Consider the following 18,370-nt stretch of genomic DNA (forward strand, 5'->3'; position numbering starts at 1 on the left):
TTTCTCCCGGCTGCAACATCCCACAGATTCTGATGAATACTGAGGAAGGCAAACACTTCTGAGCAGTAATGGAACAGTCACTTTGGGCACACCTACCTCTTTGTGATTTGAATAATCTATTTCCACCCACCCCAGCCCCCCACTGTCAACAACCCTCAACAATCTAGGGAATCAAATTAATCTTCAATTATGTGAAAGAATTTCAGGAACGAACGTGGCTCAAGTTACCAAGTAACTTGCTGTTGTGAACAGATTTCGTCCTGGAAGCAGCCTGAATGCGGGGACTTTTCAAGATCTTTTTCTCCCTCACTTAATAATAAGGGAAATCTTTCCAACCGGTGATAATCTCGCCACAGGGAATCTTTAAAAAAATTTTGAAAGCTAGTTTCAAAACGAATGCCCAGAAGAAATCTCTCTACATGTTCCGCCGGCTATAGAACACAAGGCGAAATATGGTCATTAGAAAGTTGGATCTCACGTTTGGTTTTTGCTTTTAGTACTTCCTCTGGAATGCCATCGAAAATACTTAGATCAGGTTTTCTTTTGGTTAGGAGTCAGGACTCCTCTGCTTCCAGACCAAGGTATTTCGTAAAGGCACTGGATATCCAGGGATTCCAAAGGAAGGGGGGCAGGGAATCCACCGGTCCTAAACCCTCTGAAGGTTCAGATTTCAGTGCTGGCTGCAGACCTGAGCAAAGTTCACTGCTCCCTTTTCACGACATGCTACATACTTTGCAAGTTCCCACTTGCTTCTTAGAGAGGAAAAAATGTGGCCTCTGAGTTCAGGTTGCTAAGGACAAACGGGGCCAATTTAACCATGCATTCCTGCTCTGAAAGATAGGCCAGTTGTTTTTCTCCCCACCCCCCACCCCTACCCCCGCGCCGTAAATACCAGAAGCTCTGGGTTCTCCCCGCACTCCACACTTTTTTCTCTAACTTCGAAGCCCTCTTTCGTCCATGGTGGGAATTCAATTATTTCATTCAGTTGTTTTTGCTGCCTGCGTCTGACGTCTTGACAACACGGAAGATTGTTGGACTGTGTAGCACATCTTCTTATCAGACACTTGGCTTAATTTTTCTCTTGATAATGGTGGGTATTTAAGACGCACGTGACTGTTGGACGATAAAAGAAAACTTTCATGATTCTGTGTCTTTCCTTTTTCTTTTTTTACTTTTTTGTTTTGTTTTGTTTTTACTTTGACCTCGAGATACATATGTCTGCTTAAAGGTGTTTTGAAGAGAGTGAAGGAAACAGACAGGACTTTGAAAGGAAAAACAGACGTCTAATTGGCTGTCTTTTGCAGACCCTTCAGTGACCCTGCACTGAATACCTCTAATGGAGACGTGTGATCTTGAAGCCTCCACCGTGATAAACAAATTCTATCTCTTCAACTTGTTTGGCAGCAGAATTCTTTATTCTCCTCATAAAGGACTTTTTCTGTAAATGAGTAAGGCATTAGCATAGGTACATTCTAGAAGGGGATAAGATGGCTTTCCAATTTTATAGATATACTATGTTTTTAAAAGGGAATTTGGGTCCCTCATCAATGTAATTCACGCCCGTGTGTCATTTTCCATGGTACTATAAAAAGTAGAATTCATTTGCATTCAAAGCCATAGTTGCTAACTCCAAAAAGTTCAGAAAATCAGTTGGGAGGCAACCAGCTTTACTCCTAAAATGAATAGCCCTTATGGCATTGTTTTTGTGCAACCTTGGAACTTCCAGTGCTGTGAACCGTTTGGGTGGTCAAGGGGGAAAGTAGTAAGAGTCAATTCAAATTCGTCTGTGCTTCAAAAGACACATGGGATGATGGGAGGTTTTTATTAAGTGATGTGGAAATAGGAGAGGTAAGGAGGGGATGTCCCCATTCCTAGTGTTGTCAAAGGGCTGCAAGCGTCACTCACCAGAGAGCTCTGCATTTCACTTCCACCTTAACTTCTTGGGGATGGCTGTGGTCGTCGCCTCCTTTCTTTCCCACCAGGCTTTTGGAGTTACAGAAAGGTTGAGACCAGCGTCACGTTCTGGGATTCCAATATATGTAAGAATAAAGACATCCCCAAACAAGGTTTTAAAAATGGGTTGGGCTTTTATATTTAATATTTATTAATGTCGTCTGTGAATGTTCAATATAATAGAGGCTATCATTCCAGTTATAGCATATTCTTATGTGGAAATAGCGCAAAAAATTTTGCATTTCAGGCGTGAATGTGGGGCTCATGCCTCCAAACCCATCTCCATGCCAGATCATGCTTATAGACAAAGATCAACATGGCGTCATGAAAAGAGCACTGGTTGGGGCGCCTGGGTGGCTCAGTTGGCTGGGCAACTGACTTCAGCTCAGGTCATGATCTCACAGGTCATGGGTTCGAGCCCCACGTCAGGCTCTGTGCTGACAGCTCAGAGCCTGGAGCCTGCCTCAGATTCTGGGTCTCCCCCTCTCTCTGCCCCTCCCCTTCTCACTCTCTGTGACTCTCTGTCTCTCAATAATAAATAAACGTTAAAAAAAATTTTTAGAGGGGTGCCTGGATGGCTCAGTCGGGTGAGCGTCCGACTTCAGCTCAGGTCATGATCTCGCGGTTCATGGGTTCGAGCCCCGCATCGGGCTCTGTGCTGACAGCTCAGAGCCTGGAGCCTGTCTCAGATTCTGTGTGTGTGTGTCTCTCTGTGCCCCTCCCCCACTCACACTCTGTCTCCCTCCGTCTCAAAACTAAATAAACATTTAAAATTTTTTTTTTTTTTTTTTTTTTTTTTTTTTTAGAAAAGAGCACTGGCCTGGAAGCCATGAGGATCTCATGAGGTTCTATTTTTATCTGAGCCTTGGTTTTCTCATCTAGAAAGGGAATATGTTGCCCCAAGTGGTCCCCCGGGTCTCTTCTGGGGCTCTTTTTGTGACCATGTATCGTGCTGACCACTCCTAGACGTGGGGCCTGTCATTCCAGCCAGAAATGGAGAAAAACAAGGCGAGGTAATCAGACACCAGTAAAGATAAACAGGCTTAGAAACACACATGTCAGAGACCAAGGAAACAAAGACAACAATGTCGGACGAGAGTTACAACGGGGAGACGGGCAAATGCCAATGGACGTCCGCTGCAGCTCACTCTACCTTTGTTGGTCTCCTGACAGGCGGCAGCAATCATGGCGGCTCAGGGCACAGTCCCACAACGTCCATGAGACCCAGACCCGATCTCCCAACACCCCCCACAGCGGTCCAGTTCTTCAGCGTTGCCTAATAGGTGAGTACAGCTCACGGGAAGAATCATGCCCTTGCTTAATGCTTTTGATGTCACTCACTCCCCATCACAAAGTAAAGATCTCTCTTCTCAGTGTCTCCTACGAAGAAAAACATTAAAGCAACACCACCACCAGTCCACCTCCACACAAGTCTTCATGGTGAGTAAGCCCGAGATCCAAGATCAGGAAAGATCAAGTAGAAACAAAACTCTCTTTTCCCTCATGGTGTAGGCTAGCTAACATTAATGATTAAAATATTGTGCTGTTTCATCTCGGATTTCAACAGCGCTTGAGTCCCAGGGTTGAGGCCTCAGGCACTAAATAAAGAGAACACTGATTGTTGGAACTGGAAAGCATCTAAGCATCTATTAGCTCAGCCTACCATGAAAAGTAGGAATTCCTTTAACAAAATTCTCATACAGGCCTATCCAGCATCTCAGTGGTAATAGCAGGAACGATGTAATGATGATCATTGTTATGATAATGACATTTCATACATACCACGTGACAGACACTGGACTAAGTACCTTGAGTACTGACTACAAATCAGCACTGTTTTTAGGATGTTGTATATACTAACTTCCTGAATCATTGTAATGGCTCTCACGTTATGCAGGAATCGGTGGAAACAGACAGGGGTTAAATAACTTGCACGAGGTCACACAGCTGGACAGAGAGGAGCTGGGGAATTGAAAGAAAAGTCTAGTTCTGGATCCTGTCCCTCTAACCCTATGGCACCAGTGGGGACAGGGGAGAGAGACAGGGTAAGGACATGGAGTATATTTCAACACTACTTAATAGAAAGATCTTTAGTTCTCTGAGCCAAATCTGCCTCTTTCAATCTTCGTATTGCCCACTAGCCTTAAACAGAGCAATAATTATTCCTTCTTCAGTTTGACAGTCCTTGAGATCAGGGGTTTGCAAACTATGGTCTGATTTTGTACGGGCCATGAGCTCAGAATGGATTTCAAGCGCTCCTGTTGTTGAAAAAGACAATCAAAAAGAGAATAATATTTCATGACACATGAAAATACATGAAATTCACATGTCAGTAGCCACAAATAAAGTTTTATTGGAACACAACCGTGCTTCCTCATTTACACACTGTGACTGCTTTCACTCTACTGCAAGGTCAGAATTAAGTAGCTGCAGCAAAAAACCAGTGGCTCAGTTGGTGAAGCTGCCGACTCTTGATTTCAGCTCAGGTCATGATCTCCTCGTTCGTGAGTTTGAGCCCCACATCGGGCTCTTCACTCACAGCACAGAGCCTGTTTTGGATCCTTTGTCTCCCTGCCTCTGCCCCTCTCCCACCTGCGTGCACATGTGCGTTCTCTCTCTCTCTCTCTCTCTCTCTCAAAAATAAATAAGTGTTAGAAAAAAAAAAAGTAGTTGCAACAAAAAACTCTATGGCCCAGCAAATCATAAAATATTTACTATATGGGGCACCCGGGTGGCTCAGTTGGTTGAGCGTCTGACTTCGGCTCAGGTCATGATCTCTCGGTTCATGAGTTCCAGCCCCGCATCGGGCTCTGGGCTGACAGCTCAGAGCCTGGAGCCTGCTTCGGATTCTGTGTCTCACTCTCTCTCTGCCCCTTCCCCGCTCATGCTCTGTGTCTCTCTGTCTCAAAAAGAAATAAAACATTAAAAAAAATTTTTTTTTAAATATTTATTATCTGACTCATTACCAATAACATTTGCTGACCCCTATGTTAGATACCTGAAGGCAGTTCTCATGTGCGTTCTTAAATGTGCTCTTTTCCTATGGTGAATATTTCAAATCCCCTTCCCTCCTCCAACCTCTCTTATCTTGCAAGCTATTCCCTGGAATTTCTTTGGTACCGTGTATTTTATCCTTCTTAAAGCGGCACCCAGTGCTACAATCCCACAATGGAATAGGTCTCAACAACGAAAAGGAATACACTAGCCAGAGACCCAGTGGCAAGGATAAATCTCCAAATCTTTACGCTGAGTGACAAAACCTTACCTAAAGAGTTCTTATGATATGATGGTGTATACCTGAAATTCTAAAGCAGGCAAAACTAATCTATGGTGCGGAAAAAAAAAGAAACAAAGGAACACGAGAGCCAAGGTTGTCTATGGGAGAGCAGGCAGGGATTGGTTGGGATGGGCATAAAGGAACTCGCTGGGACAATGGAAATATTCCAGAGTTTGACAGTCATTTGGATCACACAGTTGTAAACACTTGCCACACTAAATCTAAAGAGCGGCTTGCAACTTGTACCTGACACTGTATCTGTCACCACGCTCCCCCAAAATATTGTCAACGAATGTTGAACTCTAATGCTCTGCATGCTGGAAGGTTGGGGTGGGGGGGAGAGGGGAAGGGTATCAATGCCCACAACCTGTTTTGAAACGTGTCCCCAAATCAACGTGCAAACATCAACACGATCGCACAGTCGGACAGAAGAACGGACAGATGACGAGGTACGGGACAGAGCAACATGAGTAAAATGTGCAGTGTGGAACCTGGGCGGCGGGCACATGGGTGTTCACTGTCGACCTCTTTCAGCTTCCGCGGTTAAAAACCTTTCATGGTAAATTCTCTTCTTCCAAAGAAAATTTCCATGATCAGATATTGAGGTGGGGGAGGGGAAAAGCCATGCCTGGTGTGAACCAAAGTACTTCAAGTGTAGCTCAAAGTGACACTGTGACGTCCCCTCACCTGGCAGTCATTTTAGTGTTAACTTGTGTCGTCCTTCCAAGCAACGGTCTGGGTTCAAGCGTCCTTGCTTCGTTTCACCCAAAGAAGCGTCTGGGGTATAACGGTTGGGGCTGGTGATGGGAACGTCTTCAAACTTCAAAACTTCAAACTTCAAACTTCTACCAAGTTCACCTCGCGGCAAGAGCCCCCCCCCCCCCCTTAACTTCTGCATCGTTTAAATTCTGGGTCTGTAGTTTATTACACAAAGATGCCGAAAATGAAAGGCGCCGAAACCTCCCCCGTGCGACGTCTCCGTCAAATTCACTTGGGGAAAACAGCGGAGATGCCACAAGCGGGCTTGCGCTCTGGCCTCGTGGAGTTGTAGAAAGAATGTGTTTGATCGTGGCCGGGTACCTGGCCTCCTGCACCTCGCTGGTAGGTCGGCATATGCGTTTCTCACACCACAGTCCGCTGTCACCCGACGAACGATAGGCTCGCCACTGTTAGAAATACCAGATGAGCATGTGTGCCTGATACAGATTTTAAAAAGTCCTCAAAAATATGCAGCCTAATCTCTGGATCCACTGTTTCCTTAAAGGACCTCTGCAGTGTGTAATCTGCGGGCTGATTCTGTTGCTTTTATGCAAAGCCAATATTAGTAGCAATAACACAAGCATGCTTCGACTATTTAGAGGTCAATTAGCTGGAAAATTCTGCTTTCTGAATGGAAGCTAAGAATCAAGGAAGCAAACGAGAAAAATCCTGAGGGTGGTCAAATAGCTGTGGGAGCCTCAGGGCACCAGGCCTCCGTATTTACTCCTGGAAGAGTCCCGAAAGCCAACACCCACAGTCCTGTGATACGGATATTGGGCAAACGCTAACAAGTCTGGATTTCCAGCTCCTACCTGACCAGACGTCGCACGTAGACCGGCACCGTGAAAGCAGCAACGTGGGAAGAATTATTACCCACCATGGGAAACTCAAAACAGACTATAATTTGGAAGGATGAATTTACGGGCAAAAGAGGCCTATGTTAATGTATGTTAATACTACCAATAAAAGAGGGGCGCCTGGGTGGCTCAGTCGGTTGAGTGTCCCCCTCTTGATTTTGGCTCAGGTCATGTTCTCAGGGCTCATGAGACAGATCTCCGTATCAGGCTCCGTGCTGACAGCACAGAGCGTGCTTGGGATTCTGTCTCTTCCTCTCTCAAAATAAATAAATAGGGGCGCCTGGGTAGCTCAGTCGGTTAAGCATCAGACTTCGGCTCAAGTCACGATCTCACGGCTCGTGGGTTCGAGCCTCGCGTCGGGCCCTGTGCGGACAGCTCAGAGCCCGGAGCCTGCTTCAGATTCTGGGTTTCCCTCTCTCTCTGCTCCTCCCCCGCTCATGCTGCCTCTCTCTGTCTCAAAAAGAAATAAAACATTAGAAAAAATGTAAAGAAAAAGAATAGTTCCATAAGATATTAAAGAGGATCTTTAAAAAACAGAATTAAAAAAGGGGAGGGGCTATTACAGACACATTCAGGAAATGTTGGCCTAGTAGTTAAGGCTGAAACATTTCTATTATGATTCTAGCCATTTCTGAAAAGAAAGAATATTGGGTTTTATTGTGGGGTTTTTTGTTTGTTTGTTTTTGTTTTTTTTTTTGTTTTTGGTGTTTGGTTTTTGGTTTGGGGGTTGTTGTTTTTTTGTTTCGTTTTGTTTTTTTCCCTTCCTTTTCCCACCCCACGCCTTTTTTTTTTTTTTTTTTTTCTCGTATTTTGGCCGAAACCTAGTGATGCAATTCTCTGTTCTCATCAGAATGATGTCCATCGGTCTGCCCACATCTTCTGGTCTAGGCGTGGCTCTGATTCTCTCACACGTTTCTTTACACAGGTGTTTCCTCTCCTGCCCCCACACTTGATAATTCCCTTTGCACAAAAATCTGTTTCGTACAAATTCCAGGCACCGTTGCTAGCTTCTGAGAACACCTAAATCGTCCACACGATCGCTTTCCTCTCCGCTTCCTTCCCTTGGCACTCCCTAGTTTGTTTCACCCTCTGTTTCTTCTCCAAACCGCGTGCCAACATTTTACGCGCAGAAGCCACTTTTCGGTGCCTCCTGTATTTCCTCTATCGCCTAGTGGTTTTGCACCCGTTTTTCTTTTTTTCTGCTTTTGCTCTCCTCCGCGACGTTGATTTCACATCCCGAATCTCCACGCTCTCTCCTCTTCTGCCGAATCGAAAGCTTGAAATGGACACCCCCTAAAACTCTCCCTTTCCTTCCGCTGTAGCATCCCCGCCATCTGGCCCCGAACATGGATTTCTCCAGAGCGAGCCCAGCAGCCTGCACAGGGTCAACGGATATTCTATTCCTCCCCTTCTCTGGGCTGTCACCTTGACAGATAGCGCCCACCCACCTGCCGGCATCGAACTACAAACTGACAGACCCGTGTTCAGTCTTGAAATCTGCCTCTTACTCAGTTTCTCTCGGCCTCCGTTTCCACATCTATAAAATGGACCTATATAGTGTCCATCCTGTCTCTAATGTCTCTAATTCTCGGGTCTGATCTATCTGACGGGGTTGGGTAGGGCCAATGAGGCCATGTTTCTAGAACCTCTTCATTGGTTGTAGAATGTGACTGCTTTATTCTTTCACTTGGGAACTTCCGTTCCTATTGAAGTCCTGGGAGTAGAGCTTATTTTCTTTTACCGTCTTAATTTCTTCTTGGTCTAACGGGTATGTGCTCAGGCCCCCCTTACCACCACCAAATTCGCCAGCTGAGATGAAATTCACTTCTGGCACCACTGTTTTATCAGAACAAGGGTTGTCAATGGGGAGCCCGACGGGAGAGGGGTTACGTGAGCCTCAGATTCTCTGGCCGAAGAGCCGGCCCCATCACTTGCTAGATGTGGGAAATTGAGAACGTCCGCCAGGCTTTATTTCCTCAGTTTTCTCATCTTTCAAATGGGGGTAGCAGCGACCATGTCCGGTAGGGCAGGTGGCTGTGATGCTGAGGGCACAGTCAGAGGCCACAGGCCGTGCCTAGCACATGGTAAGCTCTCAGTGACGCGTGCCTCTCAGTTATTTGTCATTACCTGCCTTTTCTGCCCTGCCTTCTCCGTCATAGGTCCCTTTTATTCTCCGTTTCCTTCTGCCTCACCTCTCTGCCTGTCACTCCCCTGGCAGCGGGAACTGCCCTCCCCCCTCCCCACGCTCCATGAAATCTCAGGGGAAGAGTTCAGACTTTGAAGCCTCCCAAAGGTCCTCTCCTCCTCCGGATTCTTTTCTGGCATCCTCCCCGTGTTTTCACTGTCCTCCTGATTAGAGAGTATGTCAGCATGGCAGGATAATTTACTGATATATTAATTTGTGCTCCTATCTCAGCCTTTGCCGGCTCTCTGCTCTACAGAGGAAGCCAGGCCCCTCTGTGCCCCTGCCTCGGGGGAGGTCTGTGTCGAGAGGACAAAAGGAAGGCCCCTGGCTTTTGTTTCCCCAGAGCCGCACACTCTGGAGGGAGATCGTGCCAGCCAAGAGGAAGAGAGGGAAAGGCCAAGAACTGTGAATGGAGAGAGAGAGAGAGAGAGAGAAAGAGAGGAAGGGAGGGAGGGAAGGGGAGAAGACCAGGCTCCTAGCAAGACTGTGGCCCCCATCTGCAGCCGCCCCCCACCCCGGGGAAGCAGCTAGGCTACAAAGAGGGTGGCTTTAAGTCATGTCTCGATAACTAGCCACTAGGAACAGGCCGAGAGGCTCAGCAAACATTCCACCAACTGTTCCCTTCGCTCAGCGTGTCCATGGGTAGCAGAGCCACAGCAGTAGGAAGCCCATGGGGCACCTGGGTGGCTCGGTCAGTTAAGCCTCCAACTTGGACTCAGGTCATGATCTCGATGTGGGTGAGTTCGAGCCCCGCGTCAGGCTCTCTGCTGACAGCACAGAGCCCGCTTCAGATCCTCTGCTCCCCTCTCTGTCTGCCCCCCTCTCTCTCTCTCTCTCTCTCTCAAAAACAAATAAACATAAAAAACAAACCAACAAAGAAAGAAATAAGGATGCTCGTGCAGGCCGGGACGGCGGCGACCAGAGGAGAGAGTGACGGAGTGAAAGGACACAACGCCTGTGGCCCTCTCAGACTGTTCCGGGATCTTCACAAGCGTGAGCGCTGTTGCTCCCCAAGACGCAGATGGGGAAGCTGGCTGACGCACAGAGAGGTCAAGCAACGTCTCCAAAATCACACAGCTGGACATGGTGAAGCCAGGGGCCTAATTCAGGTAGCAATACTCAAAGAGGCCACCACCAAAACAACAAGCAACCACAAAAAAGGCCCCCAACGCATCACGGCATGTGAAGACTGAAATGCTGCGCAGACCACAAAACAACAACACTGAAGCTGAAACCAGGAGATAATCTGCGTGCCATGGGAAGCGGGGGAGGGCCAAGGAAAGGCCTGGGAGAGCGGACCCACTTGTTTTTCCGCGAAGGGCCCGGGCATCAGTGGCTCTGTGGCTCCTGCCGAACTGCATTCCGACGATGGAAATACCGTCTTCATTAAGATCAAGCAGCAGCACACGGGGTCAGAACATAGAGTCAAGTCAAGGGTGTCCGGAACTCGCCCTCGTCCCCTCCGGTTACCCCGTCCGTTTACGTTATTTAACCGTGCCGAGCCTGGCTCTCACCTGTAAGATCAAGACAAAGAAATCGCCTAGCTCAGCAGTTCTCATCGTGGAGGCACGGGGCAGTAAGCAGAAGGATATTATTAATTATTGTTATCATTCCACCGGCTAGTCCTGCTCAGTCCCACAGCTGCCCAGATGTTGAGCATCCTTGAATGTCAGACATTGAGCTGGGCGCTGAGGAGCCCCGGCCCTCAAGCCAGCCGGGATCTCATTGGAACAGAGACCTATGAGGGGGCCCTTCCAGTGCAAGGTGGTGAGTGCTATATATAGGATAATGCCAGGATCCACCTGGGGGGTGCCCAGGGCCAAAGCCCCTAAGGAGACCGCAGGGTGGGAAGGAGGACGGGTTTCCTGCAGAAGTTAATGGCCCGGAGCCATTCACAACTTCACAAACAACAGTAACCTCTGTCTCACAGCGGGCGAGGAACCTCCCCACTCCCCATCCACCCTTCTGAAAGGCTCCTGGGGCCCAAGCCCACTCCCGATCCTGCTCCAGCAGTTAATCTGAGTTTTGAGCTACACAGAGCTTACATCATCGTGGGCCCCGGACCAAGCCAACAGCGGGGAAGCCAAGACGGCTCAGAGCTGCCGGCACATTCCATAAACCCAAATTTCCAGTGTTGCCTCGAATAAGACGTGCGAGGGAAAATTTGCATGTGTCAATGAAGCTCGTTGACCAGGTGACCTAAAGAGGAAATGTAAATGTGGGATTCGGACTGGCAAAGTTCAAAGCCTCCGAGTTTGATACCCAGATAGAGATCGGTAAGCTATTCAGAGTAGTCGGCTTCCAAAATCCAGAGGTCGCAAAGAAATGCCCGCTTTGCACCTCAGAGGGACGACCAACAGCACCGAACAGCAGTCTCGGGGAAATGCTCTGCTCAGTTCCCAGCGCAAAATGTCCCCGTTCAACGAGACGGAGAATGAACTCAACTGTCCCACTTCCCTATCATGTCAAAAATCCCTAAGACACATTCCGTCTCCAAGGGAAATGATGTGTTTGGGGACCATTTATCACCCCCCCCCCTCTGGATGCAGGAGACTGACAGGAAGTCAAGTCCTCACCTTGACTTCCAACAGCTTTTCAACTCACGTCATCATAGACGTAGCATAAAACCGCGGTCCCCCCCTCCCCCGTTTTCCTTGGAAGTCTGTGTTTTGTGCGGGCACCACGATCGAGTCCGCTTGTCTATTCGAGGACACTAGAGGCTCTAACTAAGTCACAACACCCCACGTATAGCCCATCTATCTATTTATTCCGGAACTCACTGGGAAAGACAAGCTGAGTTATCATTTAGCCAAGAAAACCTGAGCGGCATTTATGTGCGTGAAGTTCAGCACAGCCGTCCGACACAGACACAGGCTTGAAGAAAACGCATTACACAGTCTACGCAAATCTCCTCACTGGCCAGGCGGCTGGAGCCCAATGAATGGTCTCCGCACTGGAGAGCGGCGTTCTAGAATGCTTATCTTCTCCCCAGCCCCCATCCCAACCCTCAAAGATTACGAACACAATCGCTTGTGACAGATTGCTCCCCAGTCTTCCGCCTTAAATTCTAGATGATAAATTCAACACGAAGTGACAGTCACAGCAAGTGTGCAGGGCTGTATCTAAAAAAACTAATTTTACTGAAGTTAGAACTCAGTGAACGAGAAAATGTGAATGTACACCTAGGGCATATCTCAAAACTTTAATCTCTATGAATGCCATAATGGTTATTTATGGCCGGGATGATATTAATATTTTAAAACATTTCAATAAAGAAGCCCGTGAGACTTTCAAATTGTATTGTTATGCAAAGATAATAATATTTCAATGGGTCCTTCCCTGTGCTGGTATGTTAATGGAGCAAAGCAAAGCAAAAAAAAAAAAAAAAAAAAAAAAGAAAGAAAGAAAGAAAGAAAGAAAAGAAAGAGAAAAAAAACGGCTGCTTTTGTTAACCGAGCAGTGGCCATAGCTAGAGTGCTCTGGGCTTAATTTCTAAGAAATAGCTCTTCTTCCTTTTCTTATTATTTGGGGGGTAAAAAAAAAAAATTTCTGGGGCTGCTATTGTCTGTTTAAATTAGGTAAATGCAATTAAGACGAGTGAAATATACACAGGCTCCAATGATGGGTAAAATTAAGGTCACCCTTGCAGCCCTAATCCAACCGCATTGCTTAATCTCAGCTTTAGCCATTTACAAGTGAGCAGAATGGTAATGTCTCGCTACTGTTGGGGTTAATGTAGACTGATTGGGGGACTAGAGATAAATCCTGCAGGCTTGCTTGACTGTGCAAGAGCTTATCCTGACATTTTGGAAAAAAAAAAAAAAAAAGAAAGAAAGAAAGAAAAGAAAATTGGGTTCCATTCCCCAGGACCGGTTGAGAGTCCCTTCCTTGGTTTTCTCTCTGCTAAAGCACAGAGGCAAAAGAACTTCTTTTTCTTAGGAATTTCTGCCCCACCCTCACCGCCCCCACCCCAGGCCAGGGATCTTTGCATTTGCAAAAAGGAAAGTTCTGCGTCTCAATTCTCTCTCTTTTTAAAATTCTTCTAACGTTTTTATTTATTTCTGAGAGGCTGAGAGAGACAGGATGAGCAGGGGAGGGGCAGAGACAGAGAGGGAGACACAGAATCTGCAGCAGGCTCCGGGCTCTGAGCTGTCAAGCACAGAGCCTGACGTGGGACTCGAACCCACGAACCATGAGATCACGACCAAAGCCAAAGTCCGACACATAACTAACTGAGCCACCCAGGCACCCCTGTGTCTTTAATCCTCTTCAATCAAAAGCTCTTGTCTTTTCTTTCGTGTATGTAAAGATTACATTTATGTTGCCTCCTGCTATTTTCCTCTGTGAAGGAGTTGCTGGAAAAAAAAAAAGGTTGACATTTACAGCCAAGAGAGAGGTACGAAATTGCAAAGGTCATCAATGAGTAAACAGATATTAATGGTTAGCCGGATAACTGGTACATAAACAGGTCACATTAATAATTAACACCAGGAAAAACTTAGCACTTTCAACCAAGCTCAGGAAAGTAGGTGTCAGAAACACCAGCTCCACAGCCCCCCCCCCGCCCCTGCCAGAATGAGAAAAACCCAGCGATTTCTGGTTGCTAGAGAGTGAAAAATTACTGGCCCATGTTTACATTTCTCATATTCACACCCAAAAACCAGTTTTGAGAGGGTCACGATAAGGAGTGGGATCATGGGGAAAACTTCCAGGGGACCATTTACTCGAAAAGTTACACTCAGCCCATCACTGACTGTGCCCTTGCATTCCTTCCATAGTAGTCTATAAAACTGATCAAGAAATTGACTTTTTCACTAAGCTAGACGGGCTCTCAAAGTAACAGCTCTGTCCGTTATTAGGCCCGTGTGTTCTATTAAAACTTCTGAGCGGAAAGGGTTTTGCATGTGATGATTGGCATTTACCTCTATTTTTTTTTTTTGAAGACATTTTTTTCAAGGTTCACAGAAAAATTGAGAGGAAGGTATAGAGATTTCCATATATCTCCTGCCTCAACACGTAGCCTGCCCCACTTCAACATCCCCCACCCCCACCCGAGTGGTACATTGGCTACGGCTGATGCATCTACGTTGACACATCGTTATCACCCAGAGTTTATAGTTTACATTTGGGTTTGCTCTTGGTGTTGCACATTCTATGGGTTTGGACAAATATGTGATGATATGTATCCATCATTATAGTATCATGTAGAGTGTTTTCACTGCCCTACAAATCTTCTGTGTTCTGCAGATACATTCATCCTTCCAATCTCCAATGCCTGGTAATCACTGACTTTTGACTCTGTCCAGAGTTTTGCCTTTTCCAGAATGTCATATACTTGGAATCATACAGCATGTAGCCTTAAGGATTGGCTTCTTTCACTTGGTAATATGCATTTAAGGTCCCTCCTTGTCTCCTCATAGCTGGATAGTTCATCACCATTAATGCAGAATAGCATTCCATTATATGGGTCCATCATTCCATTGTATGGATCCGCCATTCCATTGTATGGATCCGCCATTCCATTGCATGGATCCACCATGGGTTAACCCTTGGACTACTGAAGGACAAGTTGGTTGCTTCCAAGTTTCAGCATTTATAAACAAAGCGGCTGTAAACATCTGTGTGTAATTTTTGGTGTGCATATAAGTTTCATTTTTTTAAATTGGGAAATGCAATCATGAAGCCAAAGGTGGCGGGGGGGGGCGGTAGTTAGAGGGAGGCAGGGAGGCTTCATGAATGAGATGGCCTCCCAGGACTGTAAGGAACAGGGAATGAATGTGTCTTCGCCCCACAGACTGTTATCCTGTGAGTCCATGGCATCACATTTTTTTTTCAAGGAAACCAGATTTCATGTGAAATTTCTAGGTTTCTGGACTTTTAGATGTTGACAATTCTTTGAAACCTTCCTTAGCCCAAACAATACCCATTTACCACAGGCCACACTAGCCTAAATACTTTGTCTAAATTTGGGGCACCTGGGTGGCTCCATTGGTAAGCATCCAGCTCTCGATTTCAGCTCAGGTTCTGATCTCATGGTTTGTGGGTTCGAGCCCCCCATTGGACTCTGCACTGACAGTATGGAGCCTGCTTGGGATTCTCTCTCGATCTCTCTCTCTGCCCCTCTCCTGCTCACACACTGTCTCTCTCTCTCTCTCACTCTCTCAAAATAAATAAACATGAAAAAAAGTAAAAAAAAAATAAGATAAACCCTTTATCTAAATTCAAAATAAATAAATAAACACAAATCTCTGGAAATTTACTGAGAAGAGCATCTTTCAAATTTATTAGTCTCTCCTCTCCTTCAAACATATTGTTCTCTATAAAAATATTTCTTTAAACAGAAAACTAATAAAATAAGACAATAGACTTAATAGAAAACTGATATATCTGTCAGGACCTAAACCTTACTCTCAGAACTCTGTGAATAAAAGTCAAATGAGATACTTTTATACACAGAGCCTAATGCTTTACAGATGAGTGAGTAGCACCGCTTTCAAATATAACGTGAAGAAACCAATTTTTAAATAAATGTGTAGTTTGACCATCGAGCCCACAGGAGATATTGTGACGTAGCCAACCTGAAAATCAAATTATTTAAGGTTGGTTATACTAATAACAGCCTCTAACCAACTGCTAAGGTTGACTATAAAACCAGACTTGCCAAAAGCAGCAAACGAGATAGGTTCGAGAAGAAGTGGTAAGAAAATCAGGTAAGGTAGAGGGCGCGTTTACTAGTGACATGTGAGTTAAACTTGCACATGAACTGCAGAGGCTGCCCGGGCTCTTGTTCCTGAACAGGTTGTGGAGGGACACGGGTGTCCATCTAATGGTGTCTGTCCCTGCTTCACCACAGCCCCGCCCCCTCCGTGGTTTCTCCTCACCATCGACAGGTGACCCCATGTGCCATGCTTTCTCATCTCTCCCCACCTCTCTTCGCCTGAAGCCTTAGCCACATCACCCTCACTTTCGACAGAGGCGATTCCTTATTTGTCCCAGAAAACTCAGCTAAATTCAAGTGTCTTCTCTTCCGGAAAACCTCACCTCCCACCCTCTGTCCAGGGTTCCTCTCTCTCTCTCTCTCTCTCTCTGTGTTCTGTCTCAGCATCCGCTGCTGCAGTACAATCACAGGGAACCATGGGTGTCTGTACGTCCCCACCAGACCATGAACTCTTGAAAGGCAAGGGCTACCAAGTTCAAGCTTTGAACCCCTACCACCTAACCCTGTGTGCGGAAAGCAGCACATGAATGTTGAACGAATGTGTAGATGAATGGAATGAATGGACCCTAGAGGAAAACACTTGGAAAAAAGACCCTGATAAGTCAGATGTTACTAAGTGATTTTGCTACAGCTTTCTTTCTTGGTCCAAATCTCTGCACGTGTTCACGGCAACGCCATTTATGGCAGCCAGTTGTATTTTAAAGGATCTTACGAATCTGATCAATCGCAGCAATAAAGGATCCAAAACTTCAGTACTTCAGCTCCCCCATCTGTAAAATGGAGGTGATGATGTCTGCCCCGCTAGGCTCAGAGGGTGGTTGAGGAGATGACCTGAACTGATGTATGGGACCACGTGCAAAAAGAATCACCCTACGAGTGACAAAGCCCCAACTGCAATCTGGAGTAGGTGGTCCACTCTCCTCCACTCATCTCATTCTGACTCCGTTAAAATTCCCTACCTACTGTCTATGGCCCCCTCTGCTTATGAGCAAGGACTCTGTCTCTCACCTTGGGATTCTCAGGCTCACTCAGGAGGACACCCAGCACGTAACAAGGGCTCACTAAACGCTTCTAATAGAATGACGCGCATGACAGATAGGATCATTTCATTCATTCAAACTGTGCTAGACAATATGCAACAAGACAGAATAGGAAAGAAAAGAAGGAAGATAGAAATTATTGACAGGCCACCATTTACTGGGCACTCTATATACCAGATTTTACTTACTGATTGTAGAGAATATTGTCCTTATTTGACGTGGGGACAATCTGAGTCTCAGTCAGGTGGGTACCATGCCAGGGGGTACACAGTTGTCACCCTGGCTTGAACCCATACACCACACTACCTTCCCACGAGTGCCTTGAGCTCAGAGTTCTCTGGAACATCTGATGTCACAGAACCAATGACTTCCAGAGGTGAATGAAAACTCAGGGAGCATCTAGTCCAACCCCAGACCATAAAGGACAAAACTGAGGTTCAAAGGGGAGTATGGCCCAGGCCACGAAGACTGTAAAGAAAGACAGTCATGAAAAACACTAGTATGTTTCACATTCACATGGTACGTCCTATCGATATACTATTTTTATTAAATTTGCAAGTATATGTATAGATCATGAGACTTTGAAAATTCGTCTACTTTCTTGAGTCTCATATACCTTTATAAAAATAAGGTGTATTTGACGTTCACACAGAACGTAATCTTAGGTTAAGTCTTAATCTTTTTTTTCTTTCCTGACAAAATTCCACGGACCTCTCTCTAGAAGAATAAACTAAGACTATTGACTAAAAACCCCAGCAGAGAAAGCATAACTCCACAGAAAATGGCCTCCTAACCAACAATTAAAATCATAATGAAATACTGGGGGGGGGGGGGGGGGGAGGCGGAAAAAAGGCAAAGGTGTCCTCTCCTTCCAAAATCAAAGGAAAAAGTAAAAGAAAATAAATTTCCCGTGAAAACTGCCCCAGTCATCTTTAAAAAGCTTTCCCAAATTCCAAGTGGCTCTGTTAGCATCCATACTTAATGCATGAGGTCGTCATGTAAGAATAAATCTTTACGTAATTCCAAACAAGGACTCTTCAGTAAATAGTTGAAATTAAGGGGGGGGGGGGCAGTTACAGTCATCTGGTTTCCATTAGGATGATAAAATAGTTCACTTGAAACCTTTTACAAGATGCTTTGTTACTGGGAGGTGTCCGCACATATCACTCCATCACTGGCCATTTGACACAACATAAAAGGCTTCAAAAGCCATGTTAGGCCTCTTAATCAAAAACTAATTGTAATAGATATTGGGGAGTGTTAACACGGTGACCGCTAGGTTGTAGCTGTGGTGTGGAAGCCGCAGCGAACATTAAACACAACCCCGAGTTGATAGGCCTTATCTCCATTTCAGAGCTAAGTGCTAAGTACCACGGGCCAGTATCTCCTCGCTATGGCTTTGTACCACTTTTGGAGTTAATTGCCCCGCAAGGCTTCATCTTCTTAATGAAATTTATGGCATTGTCAGAGAACCCCGTAGATACTGCTGTAGTATAGGCCACTTTACAGAAAACAGAGACATAAACAGAGAGGAAAAGAAAATACATACTCGGAGCCTAATGCGTCTGCAGCCCTCACCGA

The 18,370-nt window shown here is 45.9% G+C and overlaps 1 long non-coding RNA gene across 2 annotated transcripts; it reads right to left on the minus strand.

The window, feature by feature from the left end:
* Nucleotides 1-456: 456 nt before the first annotated feature.
* Nucleotides 457-17,085, minus strand: LOC123582532. Of its 2 annotated transcripts, XR_006704434.1 has the most exons (5): nt 16,978-17,085; nt 10,335-10,545; nt 1,906-2,022; nt 1,332-1,438; nt 457-1,113 (listed from the first exon to the last, which is right to left on the minus strand). It is a non-coding gene; the product is annotated as an uncharacterized LOC123582532 (long non-coding RNA). The 2 variants fall into 2 exon arrangements; XR_006704433.1 differs by having other exon boundaries at nt 1,332-2,022.
* Nucleotides 17,086-18,370: the final 1,285 nt, after the last annotated feature.

This window comes from Leopardus geoffroyi, chromosome B3 (assembly GCF_018350155.1).
Source record: "Leopardus geoffroyi isolate Oge1 chromosome B3, O.geoffroyi_Oge1_pat1.0, whole genome shotgun sequence".
NCBI classification, from domain to species: Eukaryota; Metazoa; Chordata; class Mammalia; order Carnivora; family Felidae; genus Leopardus; species Leopardus geoffroyi.